The 21,935-nt window shown below is 37.7% G+C and overlaps 1 protein-coding gene across 3 annotated transcripts in view; it reads right to left on the bottom strand.

Annotated features, from left to right (window-relative positions):
- MAP3K13 (mitogen-activated protein kinase kinase kinase 13) overlaps window positions 1-21,935 on the bottom strand; it is a 158,852-nt gene that overhangs the window by 88,508 nt on the left and 48,409 nt on the right. The window contains exon 1 of one of the 3 annotated variants that reach the window (XM_040252453.1): window positions 6,796-7,044. The exons of the other annotated variants lie outside the window; for them this stretch is intronic. The gene's annotated coding sequence lies outside the window, so the exon portion shown is untranslated. Of the gene's footprint in view, window positions 1-6,795; window positions 7,045-21,935 lie in introns of those variants that run through there. 3 annotated transcript variants of the gene reach the window in all.

The raw sequence follows: 21,935 nt of genomic DNA, 5'->3' as shown, positions 1-21,935 counted from the left end.
TATTAAGACCAAAGTTGAGAGAAAACTTTAAAAAGCTGAGATAATTGGAATCTTGCCAAGGATGATCTTAGACTGCTACACAGGCTCTTATAGTCTCAAGTCCAGTTCTTAAACCCTCTCCAGTATTCTTGTCTGGAGAATCCCACAAACAGAGGGGCCTGGAGGGCTACAGTTTATGCAGTTGCAAAGAGTTGGACACAACTGAGCGACTAAACAACAAACAGTTGCATCACTGTGTCTTACAGCAGGTAAACAGAAGACATGTTGATTTTATCCATTTTAATATAAGTAGTCTTTTAGATAAAGAAGGCAGGTAAATGCATAATAGAACCCCATTTTTGAAAACTATTATTTTAAAAAAGCTTCACTATACACCAAGGGTTCGATTTGCCCTGTGTTCAAAGTGGTGCATGTGAATCTTCTGCTAAAGTGTAAAAAGCATAAGAAATGTAAGAGTCTCCAGTATTCCTTACACTGATGGTCTTGGCCCAATTCATCTGAACACTAAAATACATCCTTCTTGTTAACTATCCCTCAGTATGCAATGATTCTGAGTTGGGACATTTATGGAAGGATACCCCTGCCCCCACCCATATGTATACATGCATACTTAGAAGGATCTATCCTAAAAGGGCAGCAAGCAAAGTCTGAAAAAATTCCCAAGCATCATCTCTGCCCTGCCCTCCAACCAGTGGAAAAATTGCTAATCCAAAAAAATTTTACTCATCCAATAAACAAATGTTTCTGAAGTGTTTGCTCTGTACCAGGTACAGGATATATATAAGGTGCTGAACAAAATGTTGATGCTAACTACTCACTCTGAGTTTTAGTACTTAGAAGTTGCTTTCTTTATAAACCCAAAGTGCCTGGCATGGTCCACCACTGCACCCTCAGTGATTCCTTAGTCTCACTGAGGAATCTGCATCTGCACAGAAACCAAATGATGACATGGTTCCATTTTGATTTCACCTCATCCCTACCCTCTATTCCTCTACCTTTTTCTCCTTAACATTTATTTTAGTCTAAACATAACTTACTTATTCACTTTTTGTCCTCCCCAATAAAATAAGCTCCCCAGGAGAGCGAGAATTTGTGTCTCATTGTTTCTCTCCGGGTCCCCGGTACCTTGAATATACAGTAAAAGCTCAATAAATATTTGTTGATGAAATAAATGCCAACACTTCTACACCTGCCAAGTATATTTGATACATTCTCATTTCCACCCTGGTCTCCTCATCAATCTCTTCAATCATTCTCCTATGGCCCTCTGTCCTCTTAGGATTTTTCCTGTCTGCTACACCCAAGAAGAGTACAGTCAGGCTGGGCTCCATGATAAGTTAACACATGATAATTTTCATTCAACTAACCCTCTTATCTTCCACTGCACCTACTGCACCAACACTTAACCCCCATTGTCCAGCTATCTTACTGTTTGTCCAGTCCAGACCATTGCTAGAGATTTAGATTCATGCTGGACTGGACCAATCTTGATTGATGGTAGGACTCAATGCTCAAAATTCATGGTATACAGAGACAGAGAATGGGATTAAGAATTAGTGTGTGCAAAGTTGCTTCAGTCGTGTCTCTTTGAGACCCTATGGACTATAGCCCACCAGCTTTCCTTCTCCATGGGATTCTCCAGGCAAGAAAACTGGAGTGGGTTGCCATGCCCTTCTCCAGGAGATCTTTTCAACCCAGGGGTCGAACCTGGCTAACCCACATTGCAGGCAGATTCTTTACCATCTGAGCTACCAGTTCTGTTCAGTTGCTCAGTTGTGTCAGACTCTTTGCGACCCCATGAACTATAGCACGCCAGGCTTCCCTGTCCATCACCAACTCCTAGAGCTTGCTCAAACTCATGTTCATCAAGTTGGTGATGCCATCCAACCATCTCATCCTCTGTCATCCCCGTCTCCTCCTGCCTTCAATCTTTCCCAGCATCAGTCTTTTCCAATGAATGAGTCAGTTCTCTGCATCAGGTAGCCAAAGTATTGGAACTTCAACATCAGTCCTTCCAATGAATATTCAGGACTGATTTTCTTTAGGATTGACAGGTTTGATCTCCTTGCAGTCCAAGGGACTCTCAAGAGTCTTCTCCAACACCACAGCGAGGGAAGTCCCCAAGAATTAGAGTTGGGTTTAAAAACTTGGTCCAATGTGCACTATGTGGTGTCTTTGGCTAGGTCAACAATCTTTCTGAACCTGTTTTCTCTTCTATAAAATGGGAGTAGTAATAATACTCACTTCATATTCTGAGGATTATACTTGAAATGAAATACTGTATGTGAAAGCTCCCAACAGACTTACAGGCATGTAGAGGTTGCTTAATAAGCTCCTTCTCTTCCTTTAATTTAACGTATTTCACTAACCTCCGATGAGGTCCTCATTCTTTGAAAATGACTAACACGTACTTAGCAAGAAATCCCACACTTCCAGTATGAATCTTAATTCTTCTCTCTTCTCTTCATTCCATATCAGAATTCTATGTCTTCACTCATCCTGTCTCCTGTTTCAGAAATAGCATCCCTCTTCTGTGAGGCTAACGCTCTATCTATACAAATAGTTTTCTCCCTTGGCTGCACATTAGAATCATCTGTGGAGCTTTTTAAAAATGCAGATGTTTGGCCCCCACCACAGATCAATTAAATATGAATTTCTGGAGGCAGGAACATGGCATCAGTATTTTTTTAAGTTCCCTGGTAGTGTGCCAAGACAATTCAGTGGGGGAAAATAATAGTCTTTTCAACAAATGTTGGAAGTAGATAACCTCATTCAAAAGAATCAAGTCAAAACATTCCTTATACCATTCACAAAAATTAACTCAAAATGGATCACAGACCTAAATGTAATAAGTAAAATTTTAAAACTTTTAGAAGAAAACAAAGAGTAAATCTTCATAACCTTGAGTTAGGCAAAGGCTTCTTAGGTATGACACCAAAAGCACAAGCAACAATGACAAAAATAGAAAGTAAAACATTTGGTACTATAAATAATATCATGAAGAAAATTAAACGACTACCCACAGAACAAAAAAAAAGTCACAAACCACATACCTGATAAAGAACTTATATCCAAGATACATAAAGGACCCTTAAACTCAATAATAAAAAGATAAATAACCTAATTTTTAAAATGAGCAAGGGATCTGAATAGATATTTCTCCAAAAAAGAAATACAGAGGACCAATAAGCAAAAGAAAAGATGCTGAACATCATTACCCATCAGGGAAATGTAAACCAAAATCACAGTGGTGATTTTACCACTTCAAACTCCCTAAGATTGCTCTTATCAGAAAGATGGATAATAATATTTGCTGATGAATGTTGCAATCCTCATACATTGCTAGTGGAAATGCAAAGTGGTGTAGCTGTTTTGGAAAATGGTTTGTGGAAAAAGTGTGGAAATAGTAAACATACAGTTATCATATGACCTAGCAATTCTACTCCTCAGTATATACCCAAAAGAAATGAAAACATGTTTACACAAAAGTACACAGCATTTGTACATCTGGCAGCCATAGCAGCCAAAAAGTGTAAAGAACACAAATGTCCATCAACTGATAAATGGGTAAGTAACATGTGGTATGAAATATTTCAATAATATTTCAATGAAATATTATTCAGTGATAAAAAGGAATGAAGCACTGATATATGCTACAACATGGATAAACTTTGAAAATCTTATACTAAGAGAACAAAGCTACAGATGACCCCTAAACCACATGGGTTTGAACTGCACAGCTCCACTTATACTTGTAGTTTTTTTAGCTGTGATACCACACTACTATTCAGTCCATGGTTGGTTGAAACCAAGGATGCAGAATTGTGGATACAGAGGGATAAGTACAAATTATACTCAGATTAACTCCCTTCACACATTGTTCAAAGGTCAACTGATGTCACAGAAGACCATATACTGTATAGTTTCATTTATAAGAAATGATCAGCATAGGCAAGTATATGTGTAGAGAAGGTAGATTAGTGATTGCCTAGGGCTGAGAGTTGAAGGGAAATGAGGAGTGACTGATAATGGGTATAGAGTTTCTTTTTGCATGATGAAAATGTTCTAAAATTGACTGTGGTGATGGTTGAACAACTCAGTGGACATACTAAAAACCATTGGATTGGAAAGACACAAATTTCCCCCAGGTAATTCTAATCTTAATGTCTGTTTACAGAAACCAATTTTTGAAACACAACACTCAAAATATATGGCATCTTACCTTCTAGATTCCTTAGGGGTAAAGATGGCATCTTCTAATTCTTTCTTTCCCCCACATCCTTAAGAAATAATAACTGACACAGAGCAGGAGTATGATATCATGTAAATGCCTTTTTTTTTTTTAAGTAAAACAGTGTTCTTGGTGAATGTTTTTTATTTTAATTGAAATTGTAAGAGTCAGGCTGCCACCTGGCAGAATTGGTCATCTTGACTATCATGATTCATTTAAACTCACCAAGCAATTAATTCAGTTGTAGCATATAGAGAGAAGATAGGTAGCCAGTGCAAACCAAACTGACCGGTTCTGCCATTCAAAGTATGGTTGTTCCACCACGTAACAGTGAATGTGGCCGCTGGCCCTTAGGAACCTTTCTTTTGACATCTCCCCAGGACATGGCTCTGGTTTGACTGACTTTGTTTACTAAATAAATTAATTCCTACTTCTGGAGTAGCTTCAATTTTTAAACAGAAAGCCATCTATTGACAGTCACTGATACACAGGATTTTATTGTTTGATATTAAACAATTAAGAATTATTGTTTTTTCCCCTACAAGTACACTATACATGAAAATAAATATCATTTAGAATACAGCCACTAGGAGTGGAGAGAAAGGGAGACTCTATATCCACTCTATGCCTTAAAGGGATAGCTTTACTTTAATAAAACCAAAGGGCAGACTGGATTTCTTTCATGGAAATAAAGCTCTCTTTGGCAAAATGTATATCGAAATCTGATGAACATTTCCTAAGATGAGTCTGATTAACACATTTTCTTTTTCCTTTTTATTATTGCTTTTAGCCACACCACACAGCATGTAGGATCTTAGTTCCCCCACCAGGGATTAAACCCGTGCCCCCTGTAACGGAAGCCTGGAGCCTTAACCAATGGACCAGCAGTGAACATGTCCCTGTAAACACATCTTTTAAAAAAATCCTAAGGAGTCTTTTGATCTAGTAGCGACTTAAAAGTCTTTAATAATTTAAAATAACTTTGAAATTGCTACTTTGAACAATGTATCTGAAGGTACATACTCAAAAAATGCTGAAATAAGTCAAGGTGTTTACAAATGTTGGGAATTTTGTTATTTATTCAACCTGCAGATGAAAAATAGCAAAGCATGACACCATAGTTTTCTTAGCATAGGACAAAAATCTTGTTTAAAAGCAGGCAGAAGTTTTCCCTTCTATAATTCTAGTGAGTTCAAATGTACTCAGGAAAAACAAATTGAGTGAGGACAATACCAAAGATGAGAAATAAAAGAAAATTCTAAATCCTCAGGTAATTTTGAAATCAGTTCACAGTTGGAAGATTCATTAATAAAAATAAGTCAAAAGATACTGTTAGAGCTATAATTTAGAAGCCTTGTTCCATGAGCAGATTATAATATGAAAACTTCAAAAGTAAGTATTGATTATACAAGGTAAACAAGACAAGGCTGAATGATAAAAAAAAAAAAAAGACATCTTGTGTTCTCTCTCATTGGAAAGAACAACCAGGTACATGCTGCTGACGAGACTATAAACTGCTCTAAGTGAGGCAGTTGGAAAATGCTATTAGATTATGCGTGTTGAGGAGCTGCCCCAGGGGCAGAACATGTCACCTTGGCACATCCCTTTTCTTTAGTACCACAACTTTCACCAGAATCAACCAAAGCCTTGGAAAACAAATTCAGACACTTTTTGTTAAAACTCCAAGCAAACTATCGAACCAACTTAGCAGCTGGAACATATCAGAAGTTTTCCACGCTTCCCAGACACAGTGGATGGAATAAACAGATTTCAGTTGGAAGTTTATCTTAGAAAAATGCTCATGTGCATTTCCATGCATATAATTACAGGTTACATTAAGAAACTGCTTCTTAGTTTTCACTAGGAAATATTAAACAAGTCAGAATTTAAAGATAATTCCCTTTCTGCCTCTGGTGAAGGTTTTAGGTTTTTGAAAACGTAAATAAAATGTGCAGAGTAAAATAAAGAGCTGCAAACAAGTATAAATATACCACAATAGCTCCCATAATAAAAGCTTGTTGGGGCTGGGGGGAGGCGTAGAAGGTTGAACTTATTCATCTTCCTCAAACTACAATCCCAAGATGTTGACTGTTGTACAGTTGTGAAACAAAGGCAAGGTGAAGGGTGAGAAACAGAAAGGACAGCGGAAAGGAAGACGAGTGCTCAGCAGCTAGAACCTGCTGGGTCTAGCTGGCCCGGCTGTCCCCAGCACCTTTCTGGTCCCAGTTCTGTGCTTCTCTAATACAATTCACATCATCTCAGAGAGATGGAGCTCTCTTTAAGGAAAGCCAAGCCCACATCGAGAGGTAACGTGCAGAACCGTAAATGAAAAATGTCCACGTCTAGCAGCATGCAAACGAGCAAAAGAAAACCAGCTGTCAGTTTCAGACTCCTAGCTGTAACGGGGTTTCGGGTTTCTCTTTGCCTCAGTCTCTGTCTGTCTCTCTCACTGTGTCTCCCTCAATAATATCAGTTTTCTAATCACCTCAAATCAAAAACACATTCTCCATCTGTCCTTGTGAAATAAATGCTGATGAAACAGAAAGACAGAGTGCGATACTCACAACAATGAAGAATTCCTACACATGCCGGTCCTGTTTCTTGCTTTAAAAAAGATGGAAGGTTCATTTAAAAAGCCTTGCAGAAGGAGGAAAATAAGGAGGGGGATTCCACCCACACAATCTTCCAGCCCACCGCAGAGAAGCCCGAAGGCTTGCTGACGTCACAGATTCATGAATGGATGTAAATTGGGCTGGTTTAGGATTCCGCACAGACTTCGCTCTGGTGTGTGCTGTGAAAAAGAAAGGGAGGGTCCAGAGCAGTCCTGGCCAATAGGCTTCAGGCAGTCATGGCCTGCCTTCTTTCAGAAGGAATCTGCTCACAGAATAAACAGAGCCCACCAATCAGGCGTCTGCCACTGCCTTAGGACAGACTGGCAGCGTGAGGAGCCGGGTAGGGGGTGGTAGTGGTGTGTGTGTGTGTCTGTGTGTGCCTGTGTGCGTGTTTCAAGCTGTGATAGTCATGAAAACATTATTATTGCTATTGAACGAGGGAATCAAAATAGAATTTTGGTGGCATCGGTGCTATCAAAAACGCATATAGAAGATACCACAATCTTTTATTCCTCAGTTATTTTCTTTAACCTTTTTCTTGCTGTTCAATACTGTGCCTCAACTGATGTGATAAAAACAAATCAAAGTCAGAGAGTTTCTAAAACTGATGCCCAGTAGATGTACACCAAGACTTGTAAAAGCAAAACAGTAGAGAAATAATAATAGGAATAATACCCTAGTGATTAAGGAAATAGGTAAGAAAATATAACAAATGTAATTGTTTCACGGAACAGTATCACCTTACGGACATTTGTGATGAAACAAAAGTGAGTGTGAAAGCGTAATCTACTGCTACCTTTTAAATAAGGTAGGACATTTCCTCATTGGTTTATTAAACTTCTGACATTCAATTAAGACACAGATCCAAAGAGCTTATAATGTTCTTTGAGCAGATTTTGGTTTTAGTAAAATGTCTTATTACTAATAACAAAAATAGCTGTAATTAAATTCACCCAAAGAGCTCATGACATTTTTTTTCTTATTTAAAAAATTTTAACAGCTTTACTGAGGTGCAATTGCTATACAAAGAACTACACATAATTAATGTGTACAACTGATAAATTTGGAACTATGCAAATACCCATGATACCATAATCACAGTCAAGGTAGTAGACACATCTGACAAGTTTCATGTGTTCCTTTGGGTTTTTGTTATAGCTGCTGTAGGTTTTTGTGGCAAAAATACTTAACATGAGATCTACTCTCAGCAAATTTTGAACTGCACAATAAAATACCATATTGTTAACTACAGGCATGTTGTACTACAGATCTTTAAAACCTATTCATCTAGTATAACTAAAACTTTATATCTGATGAATAACAACTACCCATTTCCCTCTCCTCTCAGGCTCTGGAAACCACTGTTGTATTCTCTGCTTTCATGAGTTTGACTATTTTGGATAACTCATATAAATATAATCAAGCAACATTTGTCTTTTTCTGTGACTTGCTTATTTCATTTGGTGTTATGTCCTCCAGCTTCACCAACGTTGTTGCAAATGGTGGCATTTCCCTTTTAAAAGCTGAATAATATTCCACTGTAGGCATATACATTTCTTTATCCATTCATCTGTTGATGGACATGTGGGTTGTTTTCATATGTTGGCTATTACAAAGAGTGCTGCAATAAATATGGGAGTGTAGATATCTCTTTGGGATCCTGATTTCATTTCTTTTGAATATATACCCAGAAGTGAGATTGCTGGATCCTATGGTAGTTTCATTTTTAATTTTATGAGAAATCTCCATACTGTTTTTCATAACTGCTGCACTGTTTTACATTCCCATCAAGAGTGTGTAAGGGTTACAATTTCGCTACAACACTTGTTATCTTTTTTAAAAATAATAAGCCATCCTAACTGGTGTGAGCTAATATCTCATTGTGGTTTGATTTGCATTTCCCTGATAATTAGTGATGATGGACACTTTTTCACATATTAATACCCACTGGCCACTTGTATGTCTTCTTTGGAGAGCTGTCTGTTCAAGTCCTTTATCCATTTTTGACATCAGTCTTGGCAATAATTTCTTGAAATGACACCAAAAGCACAGGCAACAAAAGCAAAAATAGACAAGTGGGACTGTATCAAACTAAAAAGCTTCAATCAACAGAATGACAAGGCAATCTACAGAGTGGGAAAAAAATATCTGTAAATCAGATATATTATCTGATAAAGGGTTAATTTCTAAAAAGTACAAGGAACTCATACAACTTAGTACAAGAAAAAAAAACTGATTTTTTTTTTTACTCTTTTTGGGGGGCTTAATATCATCAATGAAATTTTTAAAATTTTTATTGGAGTATAGTTGATTTACAATGTTATGTTATATTCTGCTACACAGCAAAGTGAATCAGTTATAATATACATATATCCACTCTTTTTTAGATTCTTTTCCCATATAGGTCATTACAGAGTATTGAGAAGAGCTCATTTTTTACTCTTTATTTTAAATTTTTTCAAAGTTACACAGAAGTGGAGATTAATATAATTTATTGCCCTTGAATAGCATCATTTCACTTCACAATTACCAATACTTTACTAATACTGATCATAGCTTTTTTGAACTTGGGAAATGATCTCAAATCCTTGAAACTAGAACAGTAGTGGTTAATATAAGGCCTTGGTTATAGGTGTCCAGTGACCAAGAACATTCTGAACAGATATCTGCTCTCTCAATCAGATTATTTGTGCAGCTGACAGGAGAGTGGTTGCTTGTTTCTATGTGATTATAAAGGGTTCAAACCTGACACTAATAAGTACTGCTCACTGCTTACTTCATTTGGGGAGGAAAAAAAAACCAACTTTCCAGGACTATTTTATACACAGGAAAGACATACTGTTCTATATACTCAAGCAACAGCATCTCATTAGCAAACAATATATTCAACAAATTTCTTTAAAGAAGCTTCTTGTGGAATATCACAATGGCAAAGACAGACCAAAGAAATTTATCCATGTGACATGGGTGTGCTCAAGACCAATGTAATACTGGTACCTTCCTAGTAGGCCTGAGTGCCCCACACTGATCTATATCAATCAATTATGTCCATGTACTAAGATTATTTTAGAATCCACAAATGAAAAGAAGATAAAGAATATGCATCTCTGTTTCCTTCAACAGCAATCAAAGCCAACCAGGCTATACCAGAAGAATTGGATTTATATATTAAAACAAAACAAAACAAACTTCTAAATAATACAGACTAATAGAAAGAGGTAACCGCTTCACGAAAAAATATGTCAGTGAGATGTTAAATCTGTTACAGAAGCTAACACACTGGCTGTTAAATTTCATAGAAACATCATTACTCAATCAAAGACCAGGGTACGTCTCTGAAGCAGTTCAACAAAACAGAATGCATAATGGTTCTAATAACAGTCATCTAACATGTTGGTTTAATATGTAATCTGGCAAATAAAAATTAGCTAGCTCTACCGACTTGCCAGTTTTAGTAAGATGAACTTAGTCTGGATTAGCATGCCTCCCTAGAGCACAGAAATAACCTTGTCAACAAAAATTTCTCTACGTCAAACATGACAGGAAATCTGTTGGGAAGATAAGTTGTATCCCCACATCTCAGAAACTGCACTAGTTATTCTTCAAGGAGAACAATGTTGTTTTGGGCATAGAAGAAAAAGGGCCAAGAAAAATGTATATCCGAAAGCAATGCTTCTTGAGAACTTTCTGTGATGACAGAAATGTTCTATAATTTGCACTGTCTCATATATTAGCATGTGGAATGTGGCCACTATGATTGAGGAACTGAATTTTAAGTTTTATTCAATTTTAATTAATATAAATTGAAAAATAGTCACATGTGGCTTAGTGGCTACTGAATGGGACATTGCAACTCTAGGAATATTAAGCCAAGTCCCATACTCACAAGTAATTTTTTATTTCAGCATGTAGGCACAATGAGTATGGAGCACTACAAAGCCAGTTGTCAAAGTGAGTAAACTCTTTTAAGAACCAAATGGACCTTTTCAAATTTCATTAATGACTAAAAGATAATCTGGTCTCCTTTCACAAGAAGATATTCAAAACTCACTATTAGGAAAAAATTTAAGAACACAAGTTAAGGCACAATTATTCTGGCATAAAATATGATCTACTCTATGGGAATTCCCTGGTGGCACAATGGTTAGGACTCCATGCTTTCACTGCTGAGCACCTTGGTTCCATCCCTGGTCTGGGAACTAAGATTCCACAAGCTTTGAGGCATGGCCAAGAAAAAAAAAACGAGCTATTCTAAAGCTGGTTTTTTTCTTGAGAGAAAAAAATGTTTTTTTTTAAAAGGAAAATGACTAAATCAGAATCTAAGAGAAGTTCAGAGTACTGTGACCTAGGGGCAATTTTTGTCATAAATACCAAGAAAAAGAAAGAGTATGATGACCTCAGTACTAATGCATGATGATTCAGATTTCTTTTACAGGCAGCAGTGTCGCTAGAAGTTAGTAAAGAGATCTGGGTTCAAATTCTGACTCTGTTGGTTCTTATCATTAGTTACGTAAGTTTAGGTAAACCAAGCTATTGGTTTCTCATTTTTAGAGTAAGATGTACAGTGTAGGGAAAATAGTCATTAATAAATAACATCTTTGGGGACAAAGGTAGCCAAAAGGTACAAACCTCCAGTTATATGATAAATAGGTACTAAGGATGTAATTAATGTACAATGTGATTAATATAATCAACACTGCTGTATGTTATACATGAAAGTTGTTAAGAGACAAAATCCTAAGAGATCTCGCCACAAGGAAAAATTATTTTTTTTCTTTTGTATGTATATAAGATGATAGATTTTAACTAAACTTATTGTGGCAATCGTGGAGAAGGAAATGGCAACCCACTCCAGTATTCTTGCCTGGAGAATCCCATGGATGGAGGAGCTTGGTGGGCTACAGTCCATGGGTCGCAAAGAGTCGGACACGACTGAGCGACTTCACTTTCACCTTCACTATTGTGGTAATCATTTCATGATGTAAGTCAAATCATTATGCTGTATGTCTTAAATTCATACAGTGTTGTATGTCAATTACATCTCAATAAAACTGGAAGAGGAAAAATAAAGTGGGGATAATAATAGGCTATATGCCTATTATGTGAACGTTAAATAAAATAAAACGTGAAGACTTCAGCACAATACTGCATATAGAAGATACTCAGAAAATGATTCTGGTAACTGTTTTTGTTTTACTGTTGTTAACATAAACAAAATAAAGATTTTTTATTTTGCTCAATGGACATGAACTTAGGCAAGCTTTGGGAGATGGTGAAGGACAGGGAGGCCTGGCGCATTGCAGTCCATAGGGTCGGACACAACTGGGCGACTGAACAACAACAAGCTAGAACAGATCTTTTCAGGAAATTTACAAATACGCATTAGTGACACATCTTTCAAAGAAATCTTATCCTAATTATTTCCCTTTGGGAAGTTGAGGAATAATCTCTGAGGTTCTGAAGGTGAGTGAGGGAAAACCCTGAGGAAGTTAAGAGAGGTGACCAAAAATTCTCTTTGTAAAAAAAAAAGTTAAAAATTTTCTACATAAAGATGTAGTTTGTATGAACTGATTAAAAAAACAATCTTTCTAATAGGTGAGAACGCTAATTAGAAGTATCCACTTCCATATCTGAACATTAAGCCTAACTTACCCTGTTTTCAAAGTACAGTTCAGTTCAGTTGCTCAGTCGTATCCGACTCTTTGCGACCCCATGAATCGCAGCACGCCAGGCCCCCCTGTCCATCACCATTTCCTGGAGTTCACTCAGATTCACGTCCATCGAGTCCATGATGCCATCCAGCCATCTCATCCTCGGTCGTCCCCTTCTCCTCCTGCCCTCAATCTCTCCCAGCATCAGAGTCTTTTCCAATGAGTCAACTCTTCGCATGAGGTGGCCAAAGTACTGGAGCTTCAGCTTTAGCATCATTCCTTCCAAAGAAATCCCAGGGCTGATCTCCTTCAGAATGGACTGGTTGGATCTTCTTGCAGTCCAAGGGACCTTCAAGAGTCTTCTCCAACACCACAGTTCAAACGCATTAATTCTTCGGCGCTCAGCCTTCTTCACAGTCCAACTCTCACATCCATACATGACCACAGGAAAAACCATAACCTTGACTAGATGGACCTTAGTCGGTAAAGTAATGTCTCTGCTTTTGAATATACTATCTAGGTTGGTCATAACTTTTCTTCCAAGGAGTAAGCGTCTTTTAATTTCATGGCTGCAATCACCATCTGCAGTGATTTTGGAGCCCCAAAAAATAAAGTCTGACACTGTTCTACTGTTTCCCCATCTATTTCCCATGGAGTGATGGGACCAGGTGCCATGATCTTCATTTTCTGAATGTTGACCTTTAAGCCAACTTTTTCACTCTCCTCTTTCACTTTCATCAAGAGGCTTTTTAGCTCCTCTTCACTTTCTGCCATAAGGGTGGTGTCATCTGCATAACTGAGGTGATTGATATTTCTCCTGGCAATCTTGATTCCAGCTTGTGTTTCTTCCAATCCAGCATTTCTCATGATGTACTCTGCATATAAGTTAAATAAGCAGGGTGACAATATATAGCCTTGCCATACTCCTTTTCCTATTTGGAACCAGTCTGTTGTTCCATGTCCAGTTCTAACTGTTGCTTACTGACCTGCATACAGATTCCTCAAGAGGCAGTACATGGTTCCTCAAATAATTTTTTTTTTTCACTTAAACTACAGTAGATTGAGACTAGGGCTCTGAGCAAGTCCTTCTAATCCAGAGAGTTCCAGATCACATCTTCTACCTTCTCATTCTTTTTATTAATAAAACATTTTGTTAAGTTTATTTTTTTCAACATTCAAAGACCTCAGCAGACTATTACTCGAACTTTGTTGTTGCTGCTGTCCAGCTCTCAGGAAATGTTTATCTGAGAAAGTGATTTTAAGAACCATCTAAGGAAAAACATTCTTGTAAATATTACTAAAACCTGTCCTTGCAGCAAAGGAGAGGGAGAGTTCATCAGAAAGCTACATGCTACCCAAATATCATTAGCACAGTACTCCCTAGCAGAGGCACTATTATTAAGTTACATAGTATGTAATGGTTTTCCTTTTATTATAAGGAACAGCCATATTGCTTTTACATGGTCCACTATCTTGCAAGATGTCTCACACGTAATAAATTCACAACAGGAGTTTGTTTTTAGAACTCAGTATCAGGGAAACTGTTTTCTGTTCTTGAAGAATTATTAGCCTTCCCTTTTAGATGGCAACAATGTAATCCACTGAATTGCCTTTTTTTTTTTTTTTTGTCCCTGCAAGGAAGCCCAGAGCCAACTTTATGCTCAATAAATCTATATCTCTATATAATTTATTTTAGCTTTTTGTGGTTATCATTTTTGCTTTATCTTCCTTGCTTTAGGTTTGATTTTCCCTTTGTTAACCTTGTTATGTATATATATGTCATAACCACATCCTTTTAGAAAAAGTAGACTATAAATAGAAACATAGTAATACACCTATTAACTTTTAAAAAGATGAAAGTCTCATGATGGTAAATTCCACAATCATTTTTATGATAGAAAAAAATCCTAAAGGTTCATATAATTACAGCAAATTTTGAAGAATATTGTTAGTTAAGTGGATTTGAAGTCTAGCATTTTTATCAAAGAATAATAAAACATCTAGACAACTGGGAAAAAGGAATTGTTTAGAGATTTTTATGCTATTTAGAATAAAGTTTAACAGCTTAATGAAGTTTTAATGTATTATGTGTGTCAAAAGGATGATTACGAACAAGGGATATAATTCTCTGATCAATAATGAAAATGCATTAAAGCAAATCAAAAGCAAATGGAGTTCTCAATAAATAAAACATTTAACATCCCTGAAATACACCACTCCATAAAACACAAAATCTGGCAAGTTACCATAAACCAAACCTTTGTGGAACTAAAAATAATATTTTGAGTTTATAAAGGCACTTTATATATTGAAAGGGTAAAAAACCAAACAAACAAAAAATAACTTTATATTTTACCCATCCATATAGAGTTTGTACTCTTTCTGAGAGGCCATGTAAAGAAACAACCATTTACCTTTTATACTTCTAATCCTGTTTTCATTTCCCTGCTTCTTTAGTGGAAGTTGGCATTTCCACTTTAGCTTTACAAAGCATGTAGCATAACTGAAGATCAAAACATAGAAATAGTGAACAACCGCCCCCTTTTAAAGTCTGCCCCTACATCCTCTCCGTTTGAGGAAACTGTCTCTCCCCCACTCTCAGTCCAAGAGGTTCAGGCAAGGCCAACCCCACCTTAAGTTAGGACTCTAGGAGTGAACACGTGACGCAAGGCAGGGCAGTTCACCCACTTGGTTATAATATGAGTGAAAAGACAGGCACATGACCCAAGTCCACTGGACCCATGACCCAGTGAGAGTCAACCATGTCATCCCCAGGATGTTGGCTGCAACTATTCTTTAATTGGGATATGAGCTCCTAAGTATAATGTGAGTAGAGAGGTTTGGATATCTAATTTCCAAAAATAATAGTTGGGTACAAATCTGGCCCTAGACATTCTTTGTAAACAATCTTCTCCTTCACTTTAAAATTTACGAAGTTTCTTAGAATAAAGTAGATTTTAGTCTCACTTTATATGTGAGAAAATTAAGGTTCAAGAAGATTGGCTCATCTAATTCATCTTTGTCTGAACTCTGCAACCTAGTGACTTTCCCCTCTCCTATTAAAGACCTGTCTGTGGTCATTCAATGATTAAAATTTAAAGTGAATTTAAAAAGTGACAATGCAAAGATGAAAAGGCCAGTTTGTAGTATTAGGTTGCTTTGGTAAGATGAATAACAACACAAATGGTGAAAGTGCTAAGTTAGGCAGGAATGCTTTACTTGAGGCTGGAGAACAATACCAGAAGGAAGTTAACTGACTTTTGTGGGTGGGGATATTCTTCCATGCGTGGGACTTTCCTACATAAGGCAAAATGTTTAGCAACCCTTCCTTGCCCCACCACCCCCCACCCCCAATGCCTGTAACAGACCCAGTCTGCCATAGCTAAAAAAAAGTCCGTGGGATTGACTGTCTCTATAGGCTCTATGAGACTGGGCCTCACCCAATTGGAGAACTACTAGCTAGGCTACTGGAGAAGGAAATGGCAACCCATTCCAGTGTTCTTGCCTGGAAAATCCTGTGGACAGAGGAGCCTGGTGGGCTGCTGTCCACGGGGTCACACAGAATCAGACATGACTGAAGTGACTTAGCATGCATGCATGCACTGGAGAAGGAAATGGCAACCCACTCGAGTATTCTTGCCTGGAGAATCCCAGGGACAGAGGAACCTGGTAAGCTGCCGTCTATGGGGTCGCATAGAGTTGGATAAGACTGAAGCAACTTAGCAGCAGCTGCAGCAGTTAGGCTATAGAGTGGTGCTCTCTGCTGCCCTCTGTTGACATAGAAAGGTAAGATCAAGCCCTTAGCTGAAAAAAACAAAACAAAACAAAAAAAAACGTGTCCTGTCCCTTGGAGAAAAATGTTCCAAGAACAGCCTGTTGAGGCTCACTGAAAGCTCTGAAATGGGGTGAGGCCGAGTAAAAGCTCAGAGCCACTCTTCCTGGTGCAGACTATAGCCAGTATTTGCCATTTGCTTGTCTTTGGCAAGTTGGCATGTTTGTAAAGGGAATAAAGGCTTGTCGTATACAAACAAACCCTGTCCTTATGCTCCAGTTTGCCCAGGGCTTGAAGCAAACCTTCCTCCCTTACAGACAGAATGACCATTTTGGGTTGGGTGGTTACAGTCAGTTATAAAAGGAGGTAAACCTGAACGGGGAAGATTTGGGAAAACTGAATGTAAGAGACTAGGACAATTCTTCCAAGGCAGTTCTTACCAAATGTAAAATTGGTAAGGCTCATACCAGCACTTTCTCTTCCCATACTGGATTACAGTATACAAGTACAGCAGGAAAAAAAAAAGGAAGTCAGAGTGGAGAAGATGTTAACACAGAGTCAGTAAAAGTGTGGCTTGCTTTTAAAAATCAGTTTTATACAGCTGTCCGTATACAAGCTCACTCTCTGTAAACCCACACTCAGCACTGCAGTCAGCTCTCTATTATTAACATCAAATGAACGGGATTCCCTGGTGGTAAAGAATCTGCCTGCAAGGTGGGAGACGTGGGTTCAATCCCTGGGCTCGGAAGAGCCCCTGGAGAAGGGCATGACAACCCACTCCAGTATTCTTGCCTTGAGAATCCCCAGGGACAGAGGAGCCTGGTGGTCTACAGTCCATGAGGTGGCAAAGAGTTGGACATCACTGAGCAACTAAGAACACCAATGAAGAGAACAGAGATGACAGAACCTCAAAATATTTGAGAGAAAGATATGTTTTAAAGTATTTCATAAATATAATCATATGTGATGTCCAAGGAATACACTTAAAACCAAATGTTGAAGCCACTTTGTAAAGCTCTTGGTTTTCCATTACACATAATCATACTACCTGAAAAAGACAGTAATTGCTACTAGCAGCAACCTGCCCCCAATCAATCAATCCATAACATATATTTAAAAATTTTACTACTTTTTGAATCCTGATATAGTCTCCTGAACTAGGTTGAGAATTGAAGTTTTACATGTAACATTCACTACACAAGCAATAAGTAGATGGAGAAGCGTAATGGAAGGGAAGATTATTGGACCTAGTGCTTACTTAAAAGCTCTGAAAAATCAATATACAAATAAAATATACATATTTTTATTGAATGTCATCTATGTTCAAAATACCTTACGTGTGCTGTGAGGTACACATATAGGGATAAATCACAGATCTTGATCTCAGTCTATTTCATTAGAAAAGATAGAAAAACAATAAAGAGTAAAATATGATTATCAGAATGGTTTAAAACTGTAACAGAAGGCACAGTGCTGGAGACCATCCCCTAAAATATCATCTCCTCTCTCTTGTTAGTTATAGAACCCTTATGCCCAACCCTTATGCCCAATCCATCTAAAACTGTAGATGGATACAAGCCATGCTGCTAAAGACTTCTCTGTTCTCCTGATTGTAGATGTGAGCACATGACTGAGTTCTAGCCAGTGGGGTTATGGAAGTCTGTTTTTAATTTGCAGGTCTTACCTGCTTGTGCTGGACTTTCTTAAGTCCCATGCTGAGTCAGCTTCTACCATGCAGATGATGGTACCCCAGGCAATGGCAGAGCTAGGAAGCAGAAGTAGCCTTGGGGTTTGATTTTTTGATGAATCAGAACCATCCATCTGTCCTGGGGTACCTGCATACTTTAGGACTGCTAATGAAGACAGAAATAACATCCCGTCTTTTGGAACCACCAAAAATTGTGAGACTCTCTGTTACTGCTACTTAGTGTGTATTCCTACTAATATTGTTACCAGGTGGTGTGCGGTTATTTCCTGAATGAGATAAAAAAGCAATTATTGCTCTAGACATCTTAAGAAGAATACTGAACTCAGAGAATCAAGGATCTGAGAGAAACCTTACAACTCAAATCTACTCTGTCCTCTTCTTTGTTACATATGAAAAAACTGAGGTTCAAAGATTTGTCCATAGTCTTCGAATTTGTGGCACTGAGTCAGGAGTTGATCTTAGATTTCCTGAATGTTCTCTGTAATTTTTTGGTGGGATAAGAGTGACCACTAATGCTACCTTTTGCTTGGGCAGTCAGTTACAGTTCATTTGGTATTCCTAGAATAGGATACTGTTCTTAGTTCTAAAGAAAACCCAACAAAATTTTTAAAAATCACATTTATTTATTTATTTATTGTCTCAAAGTTATCTGCAATCTAATAGAAGAGAAAATACTAGCTTACCTCTACGATACTACTAAAACCTGGACAAACAAGAATCAGTTTCTCTCCTGATAACAAGTGCTTTGGAAATACAGAAAATATGATTCAAGAATTTCTGAATCATTTCTTAAGAACTCTGTTGGACCCTAATTAAACATGCAAGGGGCTTGATATATATTTTTAATTCTCATGAAATTCTTCTTTTTCCTTAGCCTGCAAAATTTTAATGCTTTAATCTTTTTAAAAATCACCTCTAAAGCCTAGAGCTCTTTTCTGTGTTGGCTAGCTAACAACAGCTGTTCTTCACCAGAAACCTTTTCTAAGCTGTACTCTTGCTAAGGAGGAGGCGTTAATGACCAGAGCAGCAAGTGGACCTTTTCCCCCCTCAACTCACAGCCACCAGGTTTATCTTACAGGCACCCGTCTTGTCCTAGGGGACAGACTATCCACCTGTCATTGTAGTTTGGAAACTAAAGCCAGTGTGTCCCCAGATCCTCTGTAGTGGTGTTGCTTGCCCCTCTCATGAATGGGCTAGGCGTGTGCTAAGTCACTTAAGTCATGTTCAACTCTGTGCGACCCCTGACTCTGTAGCCTCGCCAGGCTCCTCTGTCCATGGAACTCTCCAGGCAAGAATGCTGGAGTGTGTTGCCATCACCTCCTCAGGGGATCTTCCTGACCCAGGGATTGAACCCACATCTCTATGTCTCCTGCATTGGCAGGAGGGTTCTTTACCACTAGCACCACCTGGGAAACCCGAATGGACTATAGATGATGCTGAACCAACTTGGGGGGAAGTGTTATGATCTAAAGAAAATTATTACAAATACTCTTGAGACATGTATGGACCTCAAATTTTAAAATCAGCACAAGGAAGCTCTAAGACCACTCAAAATGGAAGCAGTGGCCTAAAAAGGCCACGTATTCTTAGCATGTATTTTTAGTCTGTTAAGTTACTCAAGGCTCTGTATTAAAGGGTCATCGTTGAAAAGGCCACTCCTCTAGAAAAGAGGCTGTTGTCTTGAGTGGCTTTCACTGTAAATATAAAAAGAGGAGGTGGTGGGGAAAAAGATTCCCCCAAATAATAAAACATGCTATAAGTAAACCCTGCAACACTGAAAAATAAAATGCAATTTCCCAAAAAGAGTATTTGTTGGAGCTTACTTCCAAAATGGGCTATGAAATACTCACCAATTTCACACTAAATTTACATTTCTGGAGTACCCTCTATCACAAAGCTCTTCATATTTAGGGTGAGTTCATGTATATTGTCCCCTAGAAAAGTTATGACCAACCTAGATAGCATATTCAAAAGCAGAGACATTACTTTGCCGACTAAGGTCCGTCTAGTCAAGGCTATGGTTTTTCCTGTGGTCATGTATGGATGTGAGAGTTGGACTGTGAAGAAGGCTGAGCGTCGAAGAATTGACGCTTTTGAACCGTGGTGTTGGAGAAGACTCTTGAGAGTCCCTTGGACTGCAAGGAGATCCAACCAGTCCATTCTGAAGGAGATCAGCCCTGGGATTTCTTTGGAAGGAATGATGCTAAAGCTGAAACTCTAGTACTTTGGCCACCTCATGTGAAGAGTTGACTCATTGGAAAAGACTGATGCTGGGAGGGATTGGGGGCAGGAGGAGAAGGGGACAACAGAGGATGAGATGGCTGGATGGCATCACGGACTTGATGGACGTGAGTCTGAGTGAACTCCGGGAGTTGGTGATGGACAGGGAGGCCTGGCGTGCTGTGATTCATGGGGTCGCAAAGAGTCGGACACGACTGAGCGACTGAACTGAACTGAACTGATGAATGCCTGATTACATTTTGAACCAAATGAAAGAATACTTTCTGTTGCTGCCACCTACTGCAAATTTGAAGAATGTTTGAAAAACTTAAAAGAGAAAATCCAATACAATAATATTACTGAGGAAAAATTTACAAGTCAGACAAGTAGACTGAGATCAATGTCATTATGCTTTACTTTATTAAACAACTAATTATTCCAAAACCTTGAATGATGATCAATAAGGTAATACTGCATAAAGAAAGTCAATAATTATACAGAACCATATTAAGTGGCTTTGTTAAGCTATGCTTGAAAGACATACACACATACACATATCTGTATATATACCTATGTGTATACGTATGCCATATATATGTATGTCATTTTTCTCTAGTCTATCTTACATGGAGAAATCAGGGGTTTTCCTGGTGGTCCAGTGGCTAAGAATTCACCTTGCAAAGCAAGGATGTGGGGTCAATTCCTGGTCAGGAAGATAAGAACCCACAAGCCACGGAGGAACTTAGCCTGCGCATCGCAACTAGAGAGTCCGCAGGCCACAATGAAGATCCCATGTGTCGCAACTAAGACACAAGGCCGCCAAATAAATTACTAAAAAAGAAAAATCAGTTTGTCCTTTGTATTAAAGGAAAGCTACCATTCATAGCTACCAGAAAACACAAAATACACTGTTACTAATTTGAACAACCGTGAGTTCAAAAAATAATAAAGTAGATAAACATACAAATAAGATGAGGGAAGAAGAAAATGTCCATGAACAGACAATTTACAAAAAATATATACGAAAATTTGACTTCAGTATCAAAAACTGAAAATTACATCAAAATGAAATGCCGGTTTCTCCTTGCAAAGTGGCTAAGACTGTTTTATACACTGCCTTGGAAAAGGTATGGGAAACATACTCTTACACATTGCTGATGATTAAATACTTCTTACAACCTTTTTCAAGTATAGTTACTTGATAGCAGGTATCAGTGGCTTAAATGTAAATATTCTTTGATCTAAAATTAAACTTCAAGGAATTATTCTAAACAAATAATCAAGAATTTGCAAAAAGGTCATTGGGAAAATAAAATACCCGTAAAGGGAAGTTTTATTAAATGAGTAAAATTAAAAATATTTTAAAGCTTTACAAGTTATATATTAAAGTATTGATATATAAAAATAGATCAAAATATTCATAACAAAATATGGATAAGGAAGGTAACATGATAATTGGTACCATGTAATCTAACACATATATATGACTAGAAGAATAAATATAATGTTAACCATAGTTATTTGGATGCAGAGATAGTGGTAATTTTATTTTCTTCTCTTTTAATCTAAATTTCTAAACTTTCTATGAAGTACAAGTATATTACTTTGGGAACAAAATTAAGTTTTAAGACTTGATGATTTAATAAATACACTGTATTATTTTAACATTCAAGTTACTTGAACTTTAAAAAACTTCTTTTTTCCCTCTCTAATTTTAAGGGAGATATCAAACATCAAGGCA

The sequence above is a fragment of the Oryx dammah genome, unplaced genomic scaffold (assembly GCF_014754425.2).
Source record: "Oryx dammah isolate SB20612 unplaced genomic scaffold, SCBI_Odam_1.1 HiC_scaffold_2, whole genome shotgun sequence".
NCBI lineage: Eukaryota > Metazoa > Chordata > Mammalia > Artiodactyla > Bovidae > Oryx > Oryx dammah.
This window is presented reverse-complemented; position numbering and strand designations above follow the sequence as displayed.